This window comes from Kryptolebias marmoratus, linkage group LG22, assembly GCF_001649575.2.
Source record: "Kryptolebias marmoratus isolate JLee-2015 linkage group LG22, ASM164957v2, whole genome shotgun sequence".
NCBI lineage: Eukaryota > Metazoa > Chordata > Actinopteri > Cyprinodontiformes > Rivulidae > Kryptolebias > Kryptolebias marmoratus.
Window position 1 is genome coordinate 481,400 of NC_051451.1, and position 7,070 is coordinate 488,469.

At 39.3% G+C, this 7,070-nt stretch overlaps 1 protein-coding gene across 1 annotated transcript in view; it reads right to left on the reverse strand.

The window, feature by feature from the left end:
- cdh11 (cadherin 11, type 2, OB-cadherin (osteoblast)) overlaps positions 1-7,070 on the reverse strand; it is a 116,857-nt gene that overhangs the window by 70,920 nt on the left and 38,867 nt on the right. The window contains exon 2 of the mRNA XM_017432728.3: positions 6,450-6,492. The gene's annotated coding sequence lies outside the window, so the exon portion shown is untranslated. The remainder of the gene's footprint in view (positions 1-6,449; positions 6,493-7,070) is intronic.

A 7,070-nucleotide genomic window follows, 5' to 3' on the forward strand; every position in this document is an offset into this window, starting at 1 on the left:
GTCCCTCTGCTTCCTCACAGGCTTCCTCCCTGTCCTCGTCCCTCTGCTTTCTCACAGGGTTCCTCCATGTCCTCATCCCTCTGCTTCCTCACAGGGTTCCTCCATGTTCTCGTCCCTCTGTCCCAGAGTCCCTCTGCTTCCTCACAGGGTTCCTCCATGTCCTCGTCCCTCTGCATTGTTTCATGTCTACCAGCTGATTCTCTCTTCTTCTGTTCTTCTTTTTGCTCAGTGGCTTTCTCAGTGTGTGAAGATAGACACACTATATATATTGTAAAAAAGGCAGACAGTAATATTTCTTTCTTTCTGTGTGTGTGTGTGTGTGTGTGTGTTAATGTGTCTGTCTGTTACCGAACTATCTCATGAACCACTGAACAAATTTTAATGAAACTTGCAGAAAGTAATTATTGGATATACATCTAAAACCGATTAACTTTTGGAGTTGACCCAATTAAAGATGGCCACCATAGCTAAGCAATTTTAGCAAACAAAAATAACTATACCTCAGTCCATTTTACAGATACTGAGCTAAAATTTGGTGTGACAGCAGCTAAGAGTCATCCCCAACACAGTGGAAGCATTAGCTACTTACAGAAGACCTGCTTTTAAAACATGACCATTAACTACTGAAGTCAGCTGTGACTGTCTGTTAGCAAAATATCTCATTAAGCACTGAACAGATTTTACTTAAACTCTTAGGAATTAATGATTGCCTACATATCTAAACCTCTGGAGTCAACCTGATTCAAAATGGCTGCCGCAGCTAATCAACCTGAGCCTAAAGAAAATGTCTCAGTCAGTTTTACAGATAATGAGCTAAACTTGATGTGGCTGTGGTGAGAGTCGGTGCACACACACACCCGTCCCCTGAGACGGTCATCAGGTCATTTACACGGCTCAAACTCTGCCATGAAGGGCAGCGGGTGATATGCATTTCTGCAGGTAATGCATATCACCCGCTGCCCTTTAATTCCATTTGCTCTGAATAAAGAGATGGCTGAGATAATCACACTGACAGGACACATTTGAAACGTAGCAGCAGGGGCAGAATCAGAACCAGTGCAGATTAAAGCCAGAATTTAAATCAAATTGACCATTGATAATTGTTTTTATTTTGCTTCTGATTCTTGTGTGCAGGTGGTTCTGTGGCAGCAGGCCCGGTTGATCCAACTGAACCTGTAATCTCATTTCATGCATCCACTGAGCAGCTCAAAGTAATTTCCCTTCATTGTGAAATTCATTTTATCCTGACGGTGGATCGTTGAAGCTTTTAAATTAAATAAAGTTACCTGATCTCATCATTCAGCGTTCCCAAAGCTCAGCTGGTTACATCATCACCCAGGTCGTGATTGCACGAGCAACATCCAAAGCAGTTTGTAACAAATGTGAAGCGTTAGGAAAGACTTTCCATCTCCACCCACAGGAAACAATGATTATTATAAAACACTACAGACCTACTGACATGGTAGAGGTTTATTGGCTTTTTTTAATTCTTGAGAATTTTCTGTTTCATTGAGCCTCATTTTCCAATCAGGAACTGTTAAACCTGTCTTAGTTCTGTCAGCAGGATGTAATCACCAATCATGACTTTTTCATCATCAGTGACTATAGTTTCATCGTGTCTCTGTTCCTCACTTTGAATTTTCTGTTCAGCTGAAATGATCTGAAGCTCTCTCATTTCTGCACATGAAGCTGATGTTATTAATCCAAAACACATCATGTCACCCGCTGACAGCAGCAGCAATAAGCAGCGCAAACATCAATCCAAGCATGGGGTTTCACATGGAAACTGACCACAGAGGCAGCAGGAGATGGAAAACAGGGGACACTTTCATTTTGCTTAATTTCACAGGAACTTGTGCTGTTGTTGGAGAAAAACAGTTTGTTATTAAAAGCCCAGCCTCAGTTGTAGGAATGCATGTCACCCGCTTCCTGTCATGCCAGAGTTTTAGGCTGAGATCGTTTCATGATTAGTTGATCAAACCTTAGCATGTCTCATGAGACAGCTCACCTGATCTGTTAGCATATGTTGTGAATGACTGTCAGCTACCACCACACCACAGGATAACTCAATACCTGTACATTTCACTCAGGTGTAGCCATTTTAGCACAGGCTAAGGCTGATTAACTGTGACAGCCATCTTGAACTGGGTCGTCTCCAAAGTCAACCAGTTGTAGCTGTACAGCAAATATTTCCTTTCTGTGAGTTTCATTGAAATATTTTGCTAACAAACCCATTATTATGCAGACAGATAATCAAATGGCACAGGCAGTAAAGAAGTAGCAGTTTGTTTTTCTTATTATTTTTGGTAATAATTAAACTGTAAAGAAGTTGATGTCTGTGTGACGCAGGAACGGCTCAGCGTATTTATTGTTTATTATTGATGGGAGAGTTTCTGTATCTGACGCTGCATCAGTCAGGCAGCTGCATGATCGATCCTGGTGGAGGGAGTTAAAACTGTAAAAATCCTTCCTGCTCCTTATCTGTCCTCACAGACACCCATCAGTGTCCCGTTCCTGCAGATATATGAGGCTGATTGGTAATGAGTTTAACAGCATTCTGTTACTTTACGCTCTGAAGAAGCCTTATCACGGCGCACCTCCTGCTGGTTCATGTGTTTAGGACTTTCCTTTTTCTCATCTGTCTTCACACTCCATACCAAAGCAGGTCTTTACTGTTAGGAAAACATTTCATAAGTCACAACACAGTCATCAGCAGGGTGATCTGCAACTACCTAACTTTAAGGGTCAACCCAATTCAAGATGGCTGCCTCAGCTACGCCATCTTAACTCTGTACATTTTAGATATTTTAAAACATTGCCTACTGGAGTCACCTTTGTTTGTCTGTTAGCAAAATATCTCCTGAACCAGGGGATGGATTTTAATACAAAGCAACCACTGGATGTACATTTAGAACTGATTAACTTTTGGAGTCATCCCAATTTAAGATGGCTGCCACAGCTAACTGACTTTAGCCTACATAAAAATGGCTACATAACTTATATAATTTATAACTATACAAATACTGAGCAGACCTTTGGTGTGGTAGTAGCTGAGAGTCAATCACAGCACATGTTCTGAGCGCTAACATATCATGCAAGAACAGGTGAGATATTACAATCTGTAAGAAGATTACACATCATGGAATTTACAAGGTTTGAGCAACACAGCTGCAGATGATCTTAGTTTAAATGTCTGCTATGAAAGGCAGAGTGTGATATGCATTTCCTTCATTTTGTCCACTGTGATACGGAGGAAATGCATAATGCATGTCTAGCCTGGAATATTTGCTAAGTTTTGTCACAGTAACACTATTTTTGTCGATTAAGAACATAATTTCTCCTATTTTTTAAATTAGGTTTGATTTCATTTAGAAAGCAAAGGCTTTCATTTCAGCCCACACTTGACCTTCTGTGAAGTAATCAGTGCTCTAAAAATGAATAATATCTAAGTTCTTGCTCTTTATCAACAATGAACGCCTGCATCTGTCTTTCTACATGTTGGAAGCCAGATTTCCGTCACACTGAAGTGGCCACACAATCAGCAATAATCAAGTTTCTCCAGAACTTGCAGCACTTGGAATAAATGCATGTGTAATGAGGCCCGGACGCTAAGAAGAGCAATCATGACCCGATTAATGCACTTCTTCAGGCTTGAGTGTATTATACAGAGCAGATCAGATCATTAGATCAGAAAACAGAGTTTTATTTTTTTTTTTACTGGGCTTTTTGATGTGTGTTGGTATAAAACCTCTGAGCACTCCATCGTTCCAGGGGAGTTCTATCTAATTGTGTAATCATATACTGCAGTTTTCTGCTTCTTGTGCAGCGATGCCTTTGTAAGCATTCCATTACACTGTGCTTAATGCATGTCCAATCACACTACCACTTTAACACGCTGTGAATGGAAACTGAAATGAACATACGGCTGTGTCTCTGGACACCAGAGAGTTAATTCTGCAGAAACGCTGAGCTCACGCAGTCTGCTTACAAACTATCAGAAGAACTGAACAGGAAATAGATTTGAGTCTTAATTATCACCCACTGCCAGAGGCGATACGGTGATAATTCGTTCGCCTGTACTGTTGTGTGTATCTGATGAACCAGTGGATTGAAACTACGACTGAAGAACTCTTTGAGTCAATCAAACATCAAGATGGCCTCCACAGCTAAGCAACCTTGGTTTATTTTGGTGTGAAAGTAGTTGAGTCTGATCTCCCACACATACTCTAAGCACTAACTGTTTGAGCCAAATCTGGTTTTAAAACTATTAGAGTAAACTTTTTCTGTTAGCAAAATATCTTGTGAGCCACTGGATGGATTTTAAAGAGACTTCCTGTAAATAATTGCCATGTGTCTCTCTGAACTTGATTTCATTTTGAACCTGATTCAAGATGGATGCCACAGCTAATCAACATTAGTCAATAAAAATGGCTATAACTTCACCAGTTTTGATGGTATTAAGCTAAAATTTGATGTAGTAGAAGCTGAGACTCATTCACAACAAATACTCTTGTATCACATCTTGTGAAATCACATGAGACTGCAAATAACATTATTTAGATAGTTTGACCGAAACAGCTACAACTTGGTTTCAAACTCGGCCTTAATATGCATTCCTTGTGTCTGTGTTTGGAAAGTTCAAGTTGAAACAGCAGAAAACCCAGACACACAGAACAATAAATTTGTCCTGTTCTGTTCAGAGTGATGCATCCAAAGAAGGCACTTATCTAAAGGAGGGGGAGGTGGACACCATGGTCAGAAACAAAGGGGTCTCCGGTCTGAGAACTGCTCAGATAAGCTCCTTTTGTCTGTTTTCTAATTCTAACGCACTGTCAAACACCAAGTCTCTGGCAGTTTGCCTGCTGCTAAGTTATCACAGTTACTGGGAAGGTCATCTGGATGAATGCGTCTTATTAAGGGATATATGCCTTTATCCCTTTATGGAGGTCAAAAGGTCAAACCTCCAGTCAGAGCACAGCAAAGCTAAGCCCTTTGGAAATGAAGATTTATTATAAGCTGAATGAGGAAATGTCAGGGAACACATACTGCATCCACAAGGGGCAAAAAAAAGGAGAGATTCAGCAAAAATTAACAGATAAATGGGAGAAAATTTTAAATAAATGGTAAATGATCCTCAGTTTTTATCTTCTCCAGGTTTTGCAAAGTTCCTCAAGTTTCTCATTCACATATTCACACACAGGGCTTTTTAATATATGTTTTCACACTAATTATGTTTCAGTAAACTCTGAACTGAGCTCAGAAACTAAAACTAAACACCAAGAGTGACAGATCCCCTCACTGACTGTTCACCAGCACACCATAATAACCTGAATAGACTCCTGGATGATTCCCATAAAAACCCAAGGTTACTGTTGAAGATCACTGCTGTCTGCATGTGAAACAGGAGAAAAACGGAAAAACAAAAGATGGTTTAGTGTTTTACTAAAAGAAAACAGTATTTTGACACACCTATTTTAAAAGTTCTCTATTTTCATTTTAAAGACTTATTTTTAATAAAAGGTCAAATAAAATTGACTTGGAATTGAACAGGAATCTTTCTTACACACGGTCGTTATGTGGTGCAGTTACTGTGCAAAACAACTTAGAAACTGGGAAAAGGCTGAAATTCAAAGTTCTTGACTTGTTGATTGAAATCTCAGTCTGGAAAAAAAAGAAGGGAGTGGTGGGGTGGAGTTGAACTAGAAAACCACTACGACTTACTAAAGTCAAACTTGTCAAAAAGACATGACACATGTCTCATTACAGTCAATCCAAACTCAGAGGGTTTTATGTGTTTATGTGTTGGTGTTTGATTTGATTGAGTGATTGTTCAGCCTGATAACAATAATCACAATACATATTTTTCTCTTGATCCACTTGGCTGTGATGTTTCAGTCTGTTGGACTGACACGCTCAGTGATGGGTTTGTTAGCGAGGTCCTTGCCTGACCTCCTGAATGTTTGTACACATTTGTCTTGTTCCAGTTTCCAGCCGACTGTGCAGTCCTGAGATCGGCTCGTCAGCCTGACAGTCACTGATAAGCACGGCCAGGATCGATTAGCTCGGCCTTTTAATGCATTCAACTTTTTTCCCAGTTGATTTAGTGTTGAAGATGTGAAGAGATGATTGTGTGACTTTGGAAACACATGCCCAAAGGGCAAATACATTGTAAACTTCATTTTTAAGCATGAGATAATATTAAATGAGCATTTTTTATAAACACAGCTTAACAAGCGTCTGCAGGCAAACACAAGCTAAATGCATTTGAAAAATAATTCTATTAGCTATAAAGGTAAAGCAAATTACTACAAGAAACGGAAAGAAAACTGCTGAAATGAGTTTATGAAAAGATGGAAAGTAAAAAAAAGAAAAAATGGATCCAAGTGAAGAAGCCTTGGTGAATGGGTCCGCTTCAAACAAACACCAGAGCAAAGAAATGAAGAACATACCTTCAGACGTCAGTGGGTTTCTTCTTGGCAGAGTGACACAAATCTGTCAGAAAGAAACAGGGAAGACTTTGTTAGCTACATAAAACAACCATCATTTATTGACAAGGTTACAAATGACAAATACAGTATGTTGCATTCCTATCATCTACAGTAGAAATGCTTCATTTAGATCTGTTGTGTCCTACAGACAGTTTAGGGGAAAAATAGTAAAAATAATAGAGTATTTTTTTATTGAGAAGGTAAATGAAAGTATTTTAACCAATCTGAAGAGAACATGGTCTTGCGTCCTTCATTACAACTCTGAAGACCTTCAGTGAGAAATGTAAGCTTCAGAAAGGTTCAAGACCAGCAGTGATGCTGAGCAGCTGGACAAAGCTGCCCTCCTTCATACAAGCACCAAGTTGATGAATAAAACTAGATTAGTCGGAAAAATCCATCCAGCAACAAGTTTCAGGTTTATTTCCTCTGTTCTGTGATGGCTCATGAATGTGGAAATAACTTCAAGTATTGAAAAAAGTCATTTCATGATGTTGGAATTACTAAACACAAAATATCACTTCTATCTTTAATGCAACATTTTTTTATCTGCCTAGTTCAGTGAAAGATCACATGAACCAACAC